The sequence below is a fragment of the Talpa occidentalis genome, unplaced genomic scaffold, assembly GCF_014898055.3.
Source record: "Talpa occidentalis isolate TD23 unplaced genomic scaffold, MPIMG_talOcc4v2.1 talOcc4.5, whole genome shotgun sequence".
Lineage (NCBI taxonomy): Eukaryota > Metazoa > Chordata > Mammalia > Eulipotyphla > Talpidae > Talpa > Talpa occidentalis.
Window position 1 is genome coordinate 36,648,239 of NW_023604861.1, and position 21,210 is coordinate 36,669,448.

Sequence of the window (21,210 nt, forward strand, 5' to 3'; positions counted from 1 at the left end):
TATTATATGAATAAGTATAGAATATACTATATTTGTGAGAAGAAATTCACTAATTTAAAGATGGCATCTTCATTCATAGACAGAATAACTTCTCAGTTTACCATAAACACAGGACAGGGTACTTGGTAAGACATTCTTGAAATCCACATGAGTAAATAGGCCAAATGAATGAAGATTATTGTAAAGAATAGAAGCAACAAATGTGTGATAGATACATGAACAATAATATGCTATAATTATACAGTAAATGTCAAAGTGTTCCATGAACCTAGAAATACAAAAATAAAACCAAGAAAAGAATATAGAGATATGAAAAAGACTTGACAGAACTCAGTACATTTTAAAGATGTCATTAGATATCAGTGGAGACAGCTTAATTCTTTAACAACTGATTCCAGGAGAGTACTTATTTTAATGAGAATATATATTAGTATGTGTTTATGTACAAATTTAACATTTATGAATTTCAAATACATATACATATTTCAAATATACACTTTATATGTATGACATAACAGCAATTACATTAACAGTCTATCTATACCAATCATTTTTAAAAGAAACGGGATTAAAAATGATATTGAGAACATATACTCAATATAAACATTTTATTAACTACATACAAATATACATAGGTAAATGAAACATGTCTTAACACATTTATATAATATTATAAACAAATTGAAGGATAAATCTCAGATTGAATCAATGTGTTTGCAAAAAAACTCAATTACAAAAATATTACATATCCAGATGATAAAAACTTAGCTGATATAGAAACACCCCACATACTGTAGTTGAAATATGGATACTAAATTGCTATAGGCAATTTAGAAAAGTGGGTTTCCAACTTGCTAATATATATATGTATGGATATGAGCATAAAATTTCAAATAGTAAGATAAATGAAAACTGTAGAAATGAATTTTACATTTTACACATAGGAGACTTGCAAAAATTAATGACTTATGACACTAATTATTTTTGATTACTGTTGAGAATATCAACTGCCAGGCATACAAAGAGAGCCATTTGGCGATATTTAGAAAATTTACACTTGATCTTAGCCAAAAGGTTTTTCTTTTTAACTATTTTTTTTTATTATTATTTATTTATACAAGCACTGGGTACAGTCAGAAGCGCGGGAGGGTGAGAGAATTCACCAGAACCAGATCTGGGAGCAGAGCAGGCAGAAGGACCAAAGTACACTGCTGAGGGGAGCAGCGGGCAGCAGGAGAGGTCTGCACGCCTTGCAGGACCCTCCTCCAGTGGCTGGGGAGCAGCCTGGGATGGAATCAGCGCTGCAGAGCCTGCAGGCAGCTTCGCAACCCAGCGCTCAACCGCTGCACCACCGGGGAGGCCCAATACTTGCAAAATTTAACAATAGTCAATCATATAACAGCCCTTAATTTTGTTTTATCTATGCTGAAGAAAAATGATGACAAATAGATGTAGCTTATCCATTGTTATGCAACTTAACTCACTGAATTAATGTGTATTGATGTGAGTTGCAGTTCATCATATTGAACGGTGAATAATATTTGTAAATGGCTATAAAATATGATAGAGCATGACCAAAATTTACAAATATTACAACATAGTAAAATAGTATGTAGTTTGACATTTTCATATTTTAAAATATCAGAAATATTATTCAGAAAGAGAAATATGCACTTTAGAATAAAGTTACTTGTATTGGAAGAAGAAAGGTAATTCTGTTCATAATTGCACTTGCTACAATTTATGTAAAGTGAATTACAGGATTGTAGCAAATACGGCAAAATTTTAACCGCAACTATATATATATATATATATATATATATATATATATATATATCCACTTGATGTTAATATAATATGTAATGCAACATTTGCATAATGTATCATAATTATAGTCATATACATACAACTACATATATACACAACTATGTACATACATAGAAAGTAAATACATTTACTTATTAAATCTTGAGCATTTTATATGTTTTATATTTTCACAATTAGAAAAAATAAATAATTGCACATATTCTTCAGATTGTTGTATTCCTTTATGATCTTGTGTACTGTTCTTTTCAAATAAAAGAAGGCAAAATACTACAAAATTAAACCAATCAATGAAATTATTCCACATGACTAAATGTGACTTTGAGAGCATAAATTCCTCAAAATGTGAGATTTTCATGGTAAAAGTCTGAAAACCTCAATTTCAAAAATTGTTTAGAGACCTGCAACCCCCACAGTTCATATTGAAACCACCTTGATGCCAATTTACAGGGACTAATTAAGTAAATTATGATGTAGCTAAATGACATAATATTGTACACTTACCACTCCAAAATGGGGGAAACATTTCCTAATAGGCTGCTCTCTAATGATCTTAACAATAAATGAAAAAGTTAAGAAACAAAACAAAAAAAAAAATCAAAACAATGTGCAGAATGATGGGTACATAGGTAACCTTTTTATATACAGTTTCATATAAATGAACTCGTGAAAAATGTTTATGGGACCTGATCTATTTAATTTACATTTTATTGAAGATTGACTTCTGGAGTATTAAAATAATATGAGATATGTTGAAGCATGTAACCATCTGTTATTGAAAATCTAACTTTGCTTGGTAATTTCCTGGAGTCAAAGTCTCTGGTGAGACACTAAATTATAGGAGATCTGAAGTATGGAGATTTAACAACACTCTAATTAAAACTACAGCATTTGTGCAACAGATGAAGACTATTTCAGAATAAATTAATATCAATAAAAATCAAGAAACTAGTCTGGGTATTTTGTGGGAAGCTGCCAGAGCAGTCATGAGGGGTAGAATAATTTGCTGTGTGGCAACAGCAGCACAAAAAGTATACATCGAGTACCAGTGTCAATTAGACAAAGTTAATGAGATGTAAAAAGCAACATAATAAAGCAGGTATCCTAGGACCCTCCAACTTTTGATTAAACTGAGAGAAACTAAATTCTTGTGGTGAATAACAGAGACAATGAGTTAAAACTTAATGAACAAATGCACTGTGAAGAGGAAATAAATTTAACAAATTACTTGCAAGGATCAGAATTCAAAGAACAAGAAAATACATTTACCAAGGAGAACAGTTGCTACTTAAATACTGAATATCAAAAATATTTTGTAATTTTTGACATGTAATAAATTCACTTATGCTAAAAATTCCTTAAAAAGGAAGTTCCTATGTGGATGACTATACTATGAATAAAAAGATTATTTCTTCTCAGACTTTGTAAAACACAAAAAATTATTGAGTGGCTCAGTCTCAAAAACTTACTAACAAACAGCATTCAAAAAAGATAAACACATGCAATTTGCAGCAACATGGATGGTGCTGGAAGGGATCATGCTCAGCAAAATAAGCCAGAAAGAAAAAGAAAAATACTGGATGGTCTCACTCATAGCAGAAATCCAGAAAACTTAAATAAGGGACCAGGAAAATGAATAACTATAAGAAAGTGAAAATCAAAATCAACAAATCAACAAAAAACTATGAACCAGAGACACTGGGGGGGGGCAGGGAGGGGAGGGTTTGGGGTCAAAATAAGGGGATTGCAATTGTATGGAGAATATAAAAATAAAATTTATTTAAAACAAACAAACAAACAAAAACTTACTAACAAAAATTGAGTTTGTAAATTTAAAACTTTTGCCTGCAGGAAAGAGATATATTGCAAATTAAATGTAAACATTACACTATTTTAAAAACTTTCAAAGATGCATTTAGAATTGTTACTTTTTTGGTCTATGTCATGTTTCCTTAGTAGCATTTTAAGATAAATGTGTTTAAATGAATAAAGTCAAAAGCTAATACACATTCAATGTCATAACTTAAAAAATAGCTATTGAAAACTGTCATAGTAAAACAGTATTACAAGTTTACCCAACTTTTTAAAAAAGATTTAGAAAATATACTAGAGTTTGTAAATAAGATTGAATAAGTATAAACGATCTACTGTTCTCTAGCATTCTTTTACTTAAAGGTAAAGTTCTCTAAAATAGCCACAAGTGACTTCCTCTTTTGGTAGCAGTATGTTAAGGCACAGAGAGTTCTTATGATAATGAAAATTATGAAAACAATAATCTGAATAAAAATGGAAACCCAAAGCTGACACCCTGCATTTGAGAATACTTTTCCTTGTAGGAATCTTATGAAAGAGTCAGCCATGGTCAAACAGGCTAAATAAGACTTCCCATATGCTTATGGAACTCAGAGGACAGTATCTGGATAGCTGGGCTTGCCAAAGTGGGACTAAAACCCTTTACACTGTATTGTAGAAAAAACTAGAAAAACTTTTGTCAATTAAAAATCCAATTTTGGATGATCTCAATCCCTGAAATTGGATAAAGGTAAACAATGATTACTAAGGATCCTAGTTTTACGGCTATGTGTAAATATTTTTAAAGAAGATAATTCATTTTAAGCCTTGCTATTTTTTACCTTTTTTTCCCTAGCAGTAGTCAAGATAGACTGTGTTAAGATAGAAAATGATAGTTTAGAGTGTATTAGATGAAATTTAATGATGTGTGCAGCTATATCAACAAGTAAATCAGAGAACTAAATTTAAAGTAGGTAAAAAACTAAACAATAAATTAAGGGAACAAATTCAGGAAAATTTAAAAATAGACACATACTATGAGGTTCAATAGAAACGAATGATGTTTCTTATAATAATAATGAAATTGAAAACTTCATAAACTCTTGTGAAAGCAATTAAGAGAAACTTTCAGTTGTTAGAAATTGTACCAAATTTTCTTTCTACTGCCACCAAAAAAGTCTCTATAGTATATATTTTACTATAATTATGTGATAAAATATGAAATTAAGAGAGTAAAGGAATACAATTCTTACAATTTTGTGAATAAAATATCATGAGCTAAAGTATGCTATATATCCCAGTTGGCTTTTTACATAAACCATATATAAAACACCTATGAGTTTGTTATTTAAAATAACAGAATGAATTAAGAAGAATTATAACTATGATACACATACTATAGCTTGAAATCATGGTTAAACATTTGTTCACTGAATGCTCATTATTTCATAGGAATGCAATTAATCAAATAAGGTAATGATAGCTATCAATTATTTATATACTAATGCACTCTTTTTCAAAAGTGCCAAAAGACACATGAGTGGATTGGGAAGATGTGGCAGATATATACATAGACTACTACTCAGCTATATTAAAAAAATAAAAAATAAAAAAGATGAAGTCTTACCATTTGCAACAATATGGATGGAACTGAAGAGGATGATACTCATCAAAATGTCAGAAAGAGAAAGACAAATACCAGATGGTGTCACTGATATGTGGAATAGAGAGAAACCAAACAGAGTCACATATAGCCAAACCAACGACAAACCCTAGATAGCTGACTGTGGAACTGAGGTTACCTAAGTGAGAGGAAGAGGAGGAGTAAGAACAAAGAGCAGAAGAACAGTGGACTATGGAGAAGGACCACAGATGTCTTGGTGGGGGTGGAGTGGTAATACCTGAAGTGCGTGGTCCTCTAGCTCTAAATCATACACAATGTTGTAACCAGTGTTACCTCAACAAAAATAAATAAATAATCTCCAAAATTATTAAGATATAAATCCCGGGGCCTTCCTAGTGGTGCAAGGGGTTAAGTCTCAGCGCTATCAAGCTATCGACAGCCACTGCAGCATGAGTTCCATCCCCAGCCAGGGAGCTAACCCCAAGGCACAGCAGACCTCTCCTGTCTCACCCGCTGACCGCCTCAGCAGTATATTTCAGTTAGTCTGCTTGTTCTGCTTCCCACTCTGTCTCTGGTGAATCTTCTCACCCCCACATCCCTGGCCTGTACCCCAGTTCTTGTTATGCATAAATAATTAAATCTCTTTAAAAAGATATAAATCACATCAATATTAAACTGAATTAAATTTTAATACAATATAAACTCTTGTTCTTAAAACTACTTTTTAAAAATATCAATGAGTTTACCCTACTTAAAACACACACACAAATGTATGTCACTCATTAGCCAATGATTATATGATTTTTGTAATTTCTCTAAAATACTGTTTAAATACAGTATACTTTTGTTACAACTTGGACCTAGAAAACAAATTCTTTAAGCATTGAGAAGCTTTAACAGGTTTTTTTTTGGTATGACAATATCTCCTCAATATATTCTAAATATAAATAGCTTCACAGCTGATGTTTATCAGTACAAATCTGTAAATGATTGTTGATTGCTTAACTAAGCTGCTCCATGTACTACTCCCTCGGCATCCATTTTATTTAGCCTAGTGACCTGCAAGGACCTTAAACTGACTGTAGACCTCTCACGGAAGAATTTGCTCTCAGCAACAGCCCAGAATCACAAAGCAGATAAAGTTTCCCACTGACTTTCCCAGAGGACACTGTGGTCAACCAACCACCACCACCCACCCCCTGCAACTCCGAGCGCCTTTTTGCTTTATACTTTTATATGCAACCCCTGCAGGACTTACCAAAATGTTCCACTTTTTGTTTGAATGGATGTCTCTGTTTTAGGCCCAGGAACCTCCAAACAATCCACCAAAACACTTTTACCATAATAAAGGCAAGTTTCTAGCTTCTGTCTTTTTGTCTGTTCTCTGCCTTGATCTTCCTGTGAGACTCTCAAGGCATGCTCCCTACTTCTTCCAGGAAGTGTCACTAATAAAGTTCAATTTCTCTTGTGGTCTTTTTCAATTTCTGCCTGTGCTCCACTTAACAAATGCTAATTTAGGGCCTCCCCTGGTGGCACAGGCGGTTGAGCACCATGCTGTGAAGCCCTCCGCAGCCTCTGCAGTGCCGGTTCGATCCCAGCCAAGAGGTGAGGGTCCCACATGGCTAGGCAGACCTCTCCTGTCTCGCCCGCTGCTCCTCTCAGCAGTGTACTTCGTCAGTCTGCCTGTTCTGTACCCTGCTCTGTCTCTGGTGAATCCTCTCACCCTCCGGCGCATCTGGCCTGTACCCCAGTTCTTGTATGAATAAATAATCTTTAAAAAATGCTAATTTAACAAAGTCATAAAAAATAATTGCATGGATAAAATGATTATATTTTTATCTATTAAGAAGGAGCCCTAAATTATTTTTTATGGCAGAGCTAATTTCTGGTGTTACTAAAATAAAGGACTAATATAAATATGCTAGAGAAAATTTGAAAAGCTGAGATTACTGGTTAAAATTTTCTTTTCAGCAGATTTTTACAAAATATTCATCATTCTACCTATTTTCCATCCTTCCTTCCAGTGCATAATAATTCTACTTTGGGGCCAAAGTTTCCAGAATGCTAACCCTACTGTCAAAATCCAATGTTTTGAATTATAGTTCAATTTTTTCCTCTCCTATAGCACCATCGCCACACAGACTTCACAACTGAGATTTTGATTCAGAGACATAGAGAATAAAGAAACGCATGAATTTAATGCGAGTGAAAATTTCACATAAATTATCAAACTTTAATAGCTCTGTAACTAAGAAAATCTGTCACATATCTATGTTGAAGTATACTCATTATAAACTTTGAATAATAGCACTCATAACATATAATTTTATTAAAGTATTTGTAATTTTCTTAAGAAAGGGCTTGATAGACTGCTTCATATAAGTGCCTGTTCAGAAATCTTGAAACACCTAAAATACTGCTTTTGTTCCAGCTTGGGTTAAGTCAAGTCTGAATTCTTAATGGGAAATGTGGGGGGTAATCTTGAGGACCTCATAAATATTTTAATGCATTAGATTTCTCCCTCTTCTTCAAGTTGATGATGAGTGGTTTTGTCATATCATTGGCTCATGGCAAAAAAAAAAAAAAAAGGAATTAAAAATACCTTAAATACCTTGATTTGACTTTAGCAGACTCTGAGATTGTCAAGTGTCTATTTTGTTCTTATTGTAACTCTGTAACTAACTACTTTGATATCTTTTCACTGACTGCCTGAGACAATACTTAAATTTGTGAAAATGAGATCTTGTTGATGATGGAACTATATGTTTTTAAAATTATTTTGGAGAGAATTTAATTATACCAGAAAGTCAAAATGCTTGTTCTCTGTGACCTTTAAATTTAATTTCTAAGTGTCTACCCTAGAGAAACTCAGTCATGTATATAAGGAGACTAATATGAGATTGTTTATTGAAGTACTCCCTGTAATAATGAAAAAAGAAGAAACTACCAAAGTAGCCCTCGAGCCCTCAAATGATATTTTAGTTTATTCACACATATTACCTAAAATCTCAATAAAATTGGTCTGAGTTTATCTACCAATTTTTATACCTCTTCTTCCTATTCTAATTCACTTGAAAGAATTAACTCCTTCACAGTACAATATTTTTCACATTCCTGATTTTTTTGCCTAATGTATAACTGACTTTTAAGGATGCATGGAATGTCAACATCCCAGTTGTGAAGGCCACAAAATTTAATAATGTTTAATGGGACCATTAAGACAGAAAGTTCTGTATTAGCATGACCAATAAAGTAATTCCTATGCATACATTAACTACAATAAAGGTACCTAATATATTTTAATGCTTTTAACATTACTTATTATGTTCTACATGCTTTAATTGTAGCCTGGGTTCTTCATTTTGATATTATATACTACCCATACTTAATCTTCCTGCAGTTTTCTGAAGGTACCAGTGACTTCATGTCTTAACTTCAAAATACCTCTACATGTCAGTCAGTAACATCCTCTCTCCCTTTCTCTTTTTTCATTTATTTTACTCTAATACCACATACCTATACACAATCTTAACTTAGTCTATATTGCCAAATGTTGTATTTCATGACTTGTGCTTGCGTTGGCAGCACATATACTAAAATTGGAAAGATACAAAGATTAGTATGGTCCCTGTGCAAGGATGACATGCAAATTCATGAAGCATTCTATATTTCAGTGCTTAACCATTTATTCTTTGATAACTCACCCTTAATGATATACATGACCATAAGCTCTTGTTGCAACCTACACTTTTTTTTCATAGTTATGATTACAATTTGGATAATTATGTTTTGGTTACTTTTGTTTTATATCCATCTCTACTACTAGACTGTGCACATATTGTTAAATAAATGGATAAACTCATACATACTCTGAATGAGTGAATGGATGGAATCAGGCCACCCTAAATTAGATTTCCAATTAATGTTAATAAGCCACTAGTTTCTTATCTGGAAAAAAACAGAGTAATACTACATATTTTATGGAGCAGTGAGAATTAAAATACATAATGTGTAGTAAGCATATAATGTATACATAGTAAAGTAATAAATCACGATCTCACTATTACTAGTATTAATATTCTTTTCTTCTATTTATATGATACTTTAACCAAAAAGAAATCATACATTTACTTTAAAAAGAAATGAGAGATTAGATAATTTGAAAAGATCTCTTACTACAAACAATTAGAAATGCTTCAGAAAATCCCATTTAATTGCTAGATAATTTTCAAAGAAACTAAAGGAAATTTCTAGGGGTTAAAATCAAGTGGAAGGCACAGCACTAAATACCCTGAATGCTTCATGGTACAGGTTGTTAATTTTAGGAATCTAGAATCTTAAGTTATGATGCCTCATTGGGGAAGGAACTGAGACTTTGAATATAAACTGGTAATTAGAATTTATATACAGATCTATATTTAGCATTCTTGAAAGTCTTCCTACTCAGAAAGGTGCTGGATAGAAAAATAAAGGAGTTATCACAGAGAGGCAATAAAGGGAGCTAGGAATAACTGGGTAGTAAAGAAATAAATAACTATCATTACAGAGGGGTAAGAAGAAGCTTTCTTTTTTTGAGGGATTCAAAACTATGAGTTAACAATCCAAAATTACAAAACCCAAGAGGAAAAAATCTTCTTTGGCTTAGAGTTAACACAATTAGCAAACATTAAGCAGGGATCTTGACAAAGTATTCCTTAGTCAGAAATAAACAAAATCTGAAAATTCACACAGCTACTTGGGGTCCTCTGCTGGTCACTGTCAGAAACACTGATTACTTATTTGAGGGAGGGCCCTCGTCTTACTTCACAGACATGGAAATCAAGATTATTCATGTATCTACCTCTATTAAAGCACTGATATGAGAACTTACCTTTACAGTAGTCCAGACACCACTGATAATAACCAGTGTTTACGTCATAGAATATACAATGTTTGAATCTTACACTAGAAATTCACTGTAATGTTTACCTCACTTAGTAGTCTCAATCTGCAGGCCTAATATAGTTCAATAATAACTTACTTAAACAAGCTAAAATTTAATTAAATGAAACAACACATTTCATTCTTCAGTCAACCATCAGAAGTTAATTATAATAGAGAGTCAAAAATGTCTACTCTTTGGTCGCTGATAACTTTGAAAATTACAACTCCTTTCTGTTCATTCCTGTATCGCTCGAAACTGATAGTAAAATTTAAGTGCTCCCTTTCAAGTTCTAGCAGGAATTTAAAGTAAACCAAGTTTGGGAATCCTTAGCAAAGCTTTAACCCTTACCCCCATAAAAACCACAAACCAGTTTTCTTTGCACACTCTCAAAACAGCTTTGTACCAGTTTAGGAAAGTGTTCTGCCCTCTGTATGAAATTATTATGTTATTAATAAATCTTTCACACTCATTTGGGTGTGTATTATCATTTTCCACATTGAAACTAATTTTGGTCGAGCATCCGTAACTCTTCAGTGGGATGAGCATAGATAGGATATATAAAGATTTACTAAAAATCTGTTTGTATAAAACAATTCAATGGAAACTGGGTAATAGAACTATTCAGTAAACCTCTCTGGTAAGCATGTTCATGATAATCTAGAATACATTTTTCAAAAATCACATTGGAAAAACATAAAATGTAATGCTAAGTTTGGGATAGAATGGAGATCAGTGGAAAATCTCAAATGCTGTTGGAAAGCTCTAAGCTAATTTGCAACTTAATATATAGATCATTTAAAGAAGCATATATTCTATGACTAGGAAGAACAAAAGAAAAATTTTGTATGAAATACAAAATAGTATTCAATATTTTCCTGCCATAATAATTAGCAGTCCTCCTTTTTGTACACAAAACGATCCCAAATTGGTCAATGATATTTTTAATTCTCCTATCTATGATCTTGTATTCACACTACTAGATAGACCTTAGAGAAATACTTATGCATGTGTGGAAATATAAATCTACAGGAATAGTATTTTGGCAGCATTTCTTGCTCATTTTTTCTTAAAAATATAAGCTTGATTTTATTTATGTTTTATTATACTCAGCTCACAAAGGAAAATAAATTGCTGATCCTCAATTGTTTTTAGTACCCATATGATATTATATAAGATAAATGTTACACACATGTGGGGAATGTTGGATGCAATTGTTCAGGAAAACTCTTTGAAATAGAGATCAACTGGCATACAACTGTATACACTTGTCTTTCTTCCTCCTGCTTTCCAAATGATCCTGATGTTTGCAGTTTCATCCTTCACAATTCAGCCAAACACACACACACACATAGCCATTAGTGCTGATATCTATGAACTAGATTTCAACACTACAAACAACCGTAGATACACATTACCTTGAAAAAGTAAATCCATTTTTAGTTAAGTGAATATTACTGCCTTTACCCGACTATATGCAATCTAAAATACCAAATACCAAAAAAATCACCAAAAGTGTGGTATAACCATAGAATGAATTATTATACAATGGTCAAAATAAACTAGATTTGTAATAACAACAAAGAATATTGAAAAAAGTAATGGAATAATAAATCACATATTTATATAGAAATTTTAAGTATACAGAGATATTCTACTATCTTAGTTTATATATGAATACATGGAAAACTTATATAGATATATCAGGGAAAATTTATCACCAGTAGTAACCATTCCCAATTAAGGATAGAAAGAGAGGGTTGAGGGCCTCCCCAGTGGCGGTGGCGCAGCAGTTGAGCGCTGGGTTGCCAAGCTGCCCACAGCCTCTGCAGCGCCGGTTTGATCCCCGGCCTCTGGGTGAGGGTCCCACATGGCACGCAGACCTCTCCTGCTGCCCGCTGCTCCCCTCTGCAGTGTACTTCGTTCCTTCTGCCTGCTCTGTTCCCTGCTCTGGCTCTGGTGAATTCTCTCACCCTCCCGCGCTTCTGACTGTACCCAGTGCTTGTATAAATAAATAAATACAAATCTTAAAAAAAAAAGAGAGAGGGGCCTCCCCGGTGGCGCAGCGGTTGAGCGCTGGGTTGCGAAGCTGCCCGCGCCGGTTCGATCCCCGGCTGCTCCCCGGCCACCAGCGAGGGTCCCACATGGCGCGCAGACCTCTCCTGCCGCCCGCTGCTCCCCTCAGCAGTGTACTTCGGTCCTTCTGCCTGCTCTGCTTCCCGCTCTGGCTCTGGTGAATTCTCTCACCCTCCCGCGCTTCTGACTGTACCCAGTGCATGTATAAACAAAACAAACAAACAAATAAATAAATAAAAAAAAAAACATGCCTCTATAAAAAAAAAAAAAAAAAAAAAAAGAGAGAGAGGGTGGGGATTAAAGAGGAGTACACATGACTTTACTTTATATGACTCTTTTTTTTTTTAAAGTTTTATTCATTTATGCATACTAGAGCTGGGGTGTAGGCCAGAGGTGTGTGGGGAGGGGAGTGAGAGGATTCACCAGAGACAGAGTGGGGAGCAGAACAGGTAGATTGACTGAAATACACTACTAAGGGGAGCAGTGGGAGAGACAGGAGAGGTCTGCTGCACCATGTGGGTTAGCTCCCTGGCTGGCCAGGGTTGGAACTTGTGCTGCAGTGACTGCAGCAAGCTTAATAATGCTGAGACTTAACCCCTTGTACCACCAAGGAGGCCCTATATGACTAATTCTTAATCTCTTTAAAAATAAAGTAAGTCAAATATGGAAAGACATAACTGATTTGCCATAATATGTCAGTTACATTATTAATCATTCTATTTCTTCCTATGATATCTGATACTATGTAAGAGAAACAAAAAGGCAAAATCTTTCTTCTTTTGGACATAATGTGCAGTATTATGAGAGTAATGTTAATATATCTCAAAGTGTATTTTTGATCGGACTATTGCCCTTTTGTGGAGTTCAATATATTTTATGTAATTATGTATGTGAGAAAAACTACAGGTCATTCCACTATTGTTAGTTATTTTATTCAATAAATATAAAGTACTCATATTTAGTTATATTTTCCTGGTTCATATGACCTATATAGTTTCCAGGACTCACGTAGAAATTATTTTATAGATGAAGGTCTGTTTACATATTGATAACTACTGTTATTTACTTTGTCTAAAGACATTTTATATGTCAATTAGGATTTGCTGTTCTCCTTCAATGTAATGCTGAAGTTTCCTAACAGCTGGATGAAAGACATAAACATAAACTACAACAAAGAGATTTTATCCTTTCTAATTAGTTCATTTTGTAGAAATAATTACATATTGTACATTGAACACATGTTAAGTGAAATCTGTACAGGGATTTATTATTTTGCTTCAATATTAGCTAACTATCCATATCAATATCATGCTGGTAAATAGCATCAATGAGTTCATTGATGTTACCTAAATTAATATAAACAATAATGTTTTATTAGCATATAAAATAAAATATAAATTAAATAACCACTTACTTCAAATGATTCTAGATATATTCATCTAACACTGGCATTTATCTGCAAAACTGGGAGCATACATTTTCATTCTAGATTGTAAGAGTCTACTTTTTCCATATTCAATATATGTGATTCATAGTTGATATCCCCAAAGCTGTAAATATGTATTCATCTGCTTAACTACTAAAGAATATAGATATTGATATCTAACATGTTTCCCCTATTAATAACTATTTTTAATGTAATAATTAGCATTGCCTGTCATAAGTATACTTAATATCTGTGTACACATACAAGGAAAAGGAAGAACATTTACATGACTTAAATTTAACAAAATCTAAATGCAGCATGTTTGATAACCTAAGATGTTAGATCAGAATCAGACATCTTTTCCTGCATAGACATCGTGGACCAACCTCATCGAGGGAAGAACTACCCTTTGAAGAGAACTGAGCACTTGGTGATTCAGGGCTACATGAGGTGGTTAGAGGCCACTGGAAAGGGTAGGAAACCTTAGGAATGGTAATGACAGAAATGATATTGGGGCACTGGGAGTAGACACTCTCTCTCACCTCTGAATCCCTGGGCTTCTTTCTACATGAGATCACTGCACAGGAGTGAGAACCTCCTATCACAAAGAGCACTGATTACTGGGGAGTTAGGGAGCTAACACACTTGGGGACTGTGGAGTATTTTGGTTGTCCCAAGAAGCACCAATGTCTCCCTTGTTTAGCTCAGCAGACATCTGACAGCCTAACTACTACAGAAATCTACCACTTCCTGTGCTGCCTGCCTGTGCCTCAAGCCCACAACCTGTCCCACTCAGCTTGTACCAGACCTCACTAAAAGGCACTTCCATCAAGACTGCTGACTGAGATCAGAACTAGAGTGCAGCTGAAGTGTCAGTAGCAATTCGGAGCTTCTTGTAGACTACCACTGGTGAAGTAGGCTTTGACCTGACTTTAGAAAATGGTAATGGCAAATCCCTTCCTCTGCTCAGCAAGATACTGCACCAAAGGAGGCTTATGCACTTGACAATTAACTGTAGCAACCACAACATAACCCACATCTCCAGCCCTTACCATGTAGGCTGGGTTTTTGAACTGCTACCTCATGCTGACTTTCATGCTCTAGGCATTCTGACTGGTGATGAGGTTTCATACAATACAATAGAAAGCACAGCATCCAATACCTTCACCTATGTTAATACCCTGCAATCTTCAATTCTAATACAGAACTGTCACACTAGAACTGCAATGAAGTGTAGTAGCTTAACCTACAGAAAACCAATGTCGCCTCAAAAAAAAATAGAAATAAACAGAATTATTGTCCAATGTCACTTGGCTTTAGTATAAAGAAATTTTTTTATATTTCTTCTAAGTATATTTTTCTAGTAGCAAAGCCTTTCAGTTACTGTTTATCTGGTCATACTGTCATTTTGCCTTCATTTCCGGAATGGTTTCAGTGTATATTCCTGTGTGACAGGTTTTATTTCCCTCTAACTTTAAATATACTAATTGTGTTTGGATCTTAAATGTACTGAAGAGAATTTAGCTGTTAAGATGTTATATGACTTATTGGGCTTCCCTTGCATGTGATGTATTGCTTATTCTCTCATTTTTTAGTATATATTTGGATATATGTGTTGTTTGGAAGTTGCTCTCACAATTCAGTGAATTTAATTTTTGTCCACATTCAGGCTGGGACTTGTGGCCTAAAAGTTCCCTCCTCAATTGTCCATGAGCAGTGCAGCTGTGGGCATGCATACAATCTTTCAGATTGATAGGAATGAGTATGATTTTATTTTTAAGCCTGGTTTTGCAGGAGCTGCTACTGGATCAATATAGTGATTTTGTCAGTGTTTGGTCAGAAGTTCTGTTTAATCCCCTTATGTTGTTAAGATTTCTGCCTTGTGTTAGTCTGGTGTAGGTTGGGGAATTCTTTCCTATTGTCCCCATATTAGTTATATCCATGTGGGTGCAGCACAGCACATACACAAGCACAAACTTTCTAACTCCCAGAATTGACTGTGACCACAAAGAGCTTTTCTAGAGGATCATTTTCCCTGAGTCCCTCTACTGAATTTTTATTGCATCAAGGAGTTACCAACTTTCTCTTAATTGCTCACCAACCACACCCCCCAAGATTCCCATTTTGTAACAATTTATTTAGGCATGGAGTTCACGAAACTGTATTCCAAACAAATTCAATTACTTCAGATCAATTTGCAATACTCTTTGTCTTTAAAGTTTGTTTGTTCTCTTGCATAAAACCTAAAACACCTCCTTGGAAATGAAGACAGAGTCCTTTTTTTTTCCAGAGTGATACATCGACTATGATAATCCCTGGTGATTTTGGATTTTGTTCTCATTGTGGAAATTTTTGCTCTGTAACCAACTGGGAGCCAGGGTAATTAAAACCTTACCTCAGCAATAGCTGAGGTAAAGATTCTGCCCTTGAAGTGAGGGCATCAGGGGGCATAGAAGACTCAGTCTTCCTGCAGTACTGGTGGTCCTGTCAGGGCCCTGAAGAAGGGAGGGCAGAAATGGACAAAAGAAGATTCCATATACTTTAAAATGTTAAAATTCTTACATATGAAATAGAAACCAAAAAAAAAAAAAAATTGACAGTAAATGGAGTCATGATAGCCAGTGAACTATAAACAATTACACCACAAAGGTAAAGATCATTGCCAAATTAGAAGTGAAAAAGAAGAAACAGGCAAGTAATAGTAACATCATACAGTTTACCGGGTTTGAATACCACATAAAAGAACACCAAAACATCTTCAATTTGATAAATTATTTAACTTTTAGGTAGAGTGAACTTTAATCATGTTTATTGAAATGTAGTTCATGATATAATGTAACATTTACAATTTGAAGAAGATGCTGTTGGCAAAATAGTGAATAAATTTCAGGGATTAAAAATTATTTTAAGAGTCATCACTTGCAAGTATAGTTAAGATAACTTGAGATCCTTCATCTTATATAATAAAACACTGAAATATCTTTTCCTATGTTTAATAAGCCTGAAAATGTATACAAAATTATCAATATAGAGTTTCAAAGCTGAGGGAAATTTCTCTAAGCCATCATTCCTAATAAATAATATTAATCCATGATGCTAAAGACAGAATTTTCTTTCCGCTCTTTCTAGAATATTATTTTCCAAATTTGTTATCTTCTAAAGAGAAAAGAGAAAAGTGGATAACCAAAGTATAGGTAAAATACAGTCATTTTAGAAAATCAATTTATATTTTTTGTTTTTTTCCTAGATTTCATGACTATGGTGGTATGTGTAATATTTTCATAATTTATAGATCCTCATGGTTTATTTTGTCATTTCAAATATTCACTTTCATATAAATGATTTAACATTAATAGTTTTGCTGATTATAAAATTATACAGCATTCTACAACATTTGGATATGACAGTGTGGTATTAAATATTTAATAAATGATTACCTTTCACTCATTTGTGTAACATGAAACAAAACATGATAACAATATGTGGAACATTTATAGAATACTTAGGAGTACTTTCCCTGTATTTGCAAATAAGAGAATATCATTTAGTTCACATTATTGCTGACTCTGAAGTCATAAAACTCTCAAAAACCCAAGAAAATGAATTTATATCCTATTTTTAAGACTTATTTTTACTTATTTATGCACACAAGAACTGGATTGTAGGCCAGAGGTGTGGGAATAAGAGGATTTACCAGAGACAGAGTGGGGAGCAGAACAGGTGAATCTACTGATGCACTGCTGAGGAGAGCAGTGTGAAAGAAGACAGGAGGAGTCTGCGGGGCCATGTGGGTAGCTCCCTGGCCGGGGTTCTAACTCATGCCACAGTGGGTGGTGATAGCTTCATAGTGCTGAGTCTGCACCACCAGGGACGCCCTATGTCCTATTCTTATTATGCAATTCCCATTAATCTGAGAGTTCTAAATAACAAAACAAGATGATGTTCAGCAAATTTTTGAGATTCTGACACCTAAACAAGTTTGGGGATTTGAAACTGTTGATAGAGACCAAAAAATACATGACTGTCTCTCAAGTTGGTTAGGTTAGGATGATATTGGCAATTACCACCATAAAAAAATACCACTGATAAGACTGTCAAATTGGCAAAGGATATTACTACTACTCTACACCAAGATGATCAGGAGGATCTCCTTTCCTCAGGTGGGGAACTGATTGTGCCTTTAATAAGGTCACTAAGCCCTGTGATCAGATCTGATACAGCTGCCCTCTTCACTAGCCAATAGTATTTTGTCTCCATGATTGCAATTAAATTGGAGGCCACAGGAGGAAAGTCTAGAGAAATAAAGTCATGAGGAGCTATTAAAGTGAGCATTTTCCTCTTGAAATCCAAATCACTAAAGACCTAACTTTACCTTGAATTGAATAAAGGGAAAAGTTTAAAATTAAATATGAAATTGAATATTCAAAATGCAAAACACTCCATCTAAATAACAGAAAATGACAGAATGCAGTATTACCTTGTTGTCATTTTTAATCCCATTAATTTGTGGAAGTAATTTCTCCATAGAATATAGTGGGTTTCTGAAAAAAATGAAATTATTTTATATCTAAAATTTAATCAAGTAACACAATAGATTATAACTTCTTTTATGTATTATGAATAAACTAATTTGCGTGTTTATAGAATTTTTAAACCCATTCTCCATTTGACTTTCTTATTTCAGTACATTTACTTTGAAAAATTAGTAGATTTTCAATGTCCGGAGTGGTATGAAAGAATATGTTCTATAGCACAGAAATTTTAAATGACAAAGTTTATACAAGAGTGTTGTTCCAGCAAGCATCGGGCAGGTTCAGTATGGATTCAAGTAGACGGATAAGGAGAGTCCTGGAGCCCTCACTGGATTTTTCAGGCTTTAATGCTCTCTCAGAGAACCAGCGACATAAGCACACCAGGCAGGGAGGCTGGCATGTAAGGAAGAAGGCACAGCCTGGTAACGAGGGGCTAGGAGGCAGGCAGGCTACCAAGCCTCCCAGTTCCCAAAAAATTTACTCTTTTTTTCTGGGCTCTGACATTTTCTCACAGTCTCACCTCTTCTGTAGTCACTTGTCCTCTTGTAGCTGTCTTGTAGTCACCCTCCGTCTCTGAGTGACGCCACCCTTATATCGCTGACCTCTAGGCTCAGCTATGCACACTTACACATGCGTGCGCACCCATGCTCCAGGTGTCCACAATCAGTGAAATGTGCCCCGTGCCCACAATCCCAAGTGCCGCTTGCATTAACCACAGGTGATAGCCACACAGGGTAGTGGTGTAAAAAGCCTAATTGATCCATTTACCCTACAAAGAGATTAATGTTCATTAAGAAAACTTACCAAAACACCGTTCATAATAACTATATTTTAAAGATTTATTTATTTATGCATAAAAGAACCAGGGGGTAGAGGCCAGAAGTGGGGGGGGGTGAGAGGATTCACCAGAGACAGAGTGGGGTACAGAACAAGGATTGACTGAAATACAATGCTGAGGGGAGCAGCGGGTGAGTCAGGAGAGGTCTGCTGCACCATGTGGGTATCTCCCTGGCCGGGGATAGAACTTATGATGCAGTGGCTGCAGACAGCTTCATAGGTTGTGTCTTAACTCCTTGCGCCACCAGGGAGGCCCATAACATTTTTTTTTTGTAGCATAAATGACGAATGTTAAATGTGTAGTGTACAAGGCTCCTTTCCAGTTAGACAAGATCAGGATGCTTGATTGCCCTGGGGCAATAGGTATACATCCTGAGGGGTATGGTCGGGAATGCCCAGGGGGTGGTAACTGATCTGCTTTGCACCCCAGGGACTGATTAGTGGAACACCTTGTTAATAAGATTAGAGCCATGGGTGGGGGTTGGAGTATATCAGTAGACTCACACCCCGCCAAAGATAAAGTTATATGTTTCATATATTTATGCTTATTTCTTCTCTGTAATTAATAAAACACCACTAACTTTGGTTAAGGCATCTTTTTAAAATGAACTAATGTGGAAGGCATGCCAGTGCTATTAAACTTTAAGGGGGCTTGAAAGCACATAATCCAAAGATGTAAATTATATCAACAATGTCACATCTTTCAGACAAACAAGTCATTCAATTGGTTAAAATTTGCATGTTTTTCTGCTCCTCTCAGAGACACTGATGTGATCCCTACTATAAATTTTACTATTTCTGCTTACTTCTTTATGGGATAATAGAAGTTTACTTAAAAGAATCCCTGGGAATGAACAGCAAGAATTCTCAATTATTTTCTAAACATATGCAGAAGAAATTTCTCTAGGGTAGAAATAAACAATCCTTAGCTGGAAACAGACGGCAATTTCTTGCAACAAAAACACTATTGCAACAAATACAGACAAAAAGATGAACAGTTATCTAAATTTGCTTTTGCTAATTTAGAAGGGTTTTGGCAAACATCTTGAATATAATAGAATTTAATTTAGAAACAAAATTATTTCAAAATAATAAACTTTGTCTCGTCCCGCTTAATGATTTAAAGAAACCCTATGAGAAGATAGATCAGTATCAGAATATATTTTAGTCTCCCTTTGAATAAATTGCAAACTTTGTATTTTTGAAGGGTGCTTCCTTACTTAATGTTACAGGTAATATGTAAAGACCTTGTTTCTCCAATTTGTTTTTTTAATGCAAATGCTAACATGTTAAAATGATTTTGTAACTGCTAGTATGACAGCATTGCATGTGTGTAAGATAGAATAAATCTAGCAATCAGAGCTATCTTGTGTTTTAAAAAGTCAGGTTAGTAGATGTATATTTCACATAGCCGTTATTTATTTTTGTTAGAAACTGTATATATGCAGTTACAGTAATTTATCTGAAAAAAATTTTAGTTCATAGAATTTGAATACAGTGAAGGTCAGATGGGGTTATAATTAAGAAATAGCAGATAATGAGTTTGGATCAATTTCAACCAAAGTAATATTATAAATAGCTAAACTAAAGTGCTAAAATGGGCACTTTCATGCCTAACAGAAATGAGAGTATATTTCAAAGAAAAAAATTTCAAAAGCAATAATCATTTGAAAGATACACGGTTGAATTGCGTGATAACTGAAATCTTTTATGTATGATAGATATATGTTTGCTTTGTAATTGTTGAATGTTTTACTATTGCTTAAATTTCATATTTTTTTCAAGTTTTCTATGAAAAAAGCCTAGGGTTTGAAAATGTACTCAATACAAAATTGCTTACGAGTCTAACCCACATGTTTGAGAATTATTTTAGGTGAAATTTCTACTGAAGCAATTATAACATACATAAGGGTACATAAATCATTAAGTGAATTTCTCATTCTGAACATACCATCATATCTAGCAACAGATTGCTGATCCCATCACTTTATAGCTTTCTGTGGAATTAATATATAATAACTTATTTCTCCACTATGTTAATATACCTGGATTGTTTCTTGGATTAGCTTATTACAAAGAGTGCTATAATAAACATTCTGGTGCATGTTTATCTATGTCATGTACACACATGCACATACATATATATGAATCCGCTTGATATTTATGGAAAAATAAAATT

General features: G+C 34.3%; 1 long non-coding RNA gene and 1 other non-coding gene across 3 annotated transcripts in view; one reads left to right on the plus strand and one right to left on the minus strand.

The window, feature by feature from the left end:
• Nucleotides 1-8,808: 8,808 nt before the first annotated feature.
• Nucleotides 8,809-8,912, plus strand: LOC119259992 (U6 spliceosomal RNA). The gene has a single exon (XR_005128638.1). It is a non-coding gene; the product is annotated as a U6 spliceosomal RNA (small nuclear RNA).
• Nucleotides 8,913-18,937: 10,025 nt separating this feature from the next.
• The window catches only part of LOC119259946 (uncharacterized), a 67,048-nt gene continuing 64,775 nt past the window's right edge, over nt 18,938-21,210 (minus strand). For both annotated transcript variants that reach the window (XR_005128608.2, XR_008554313.1), the window contains one exon: nt 18,938-18,963. This is a non-coding gene — a long non-coding RNA (uncharacterized LOC119259946). The remainder of the gene's footprint in view (nt 18,964-21,210) is intronic.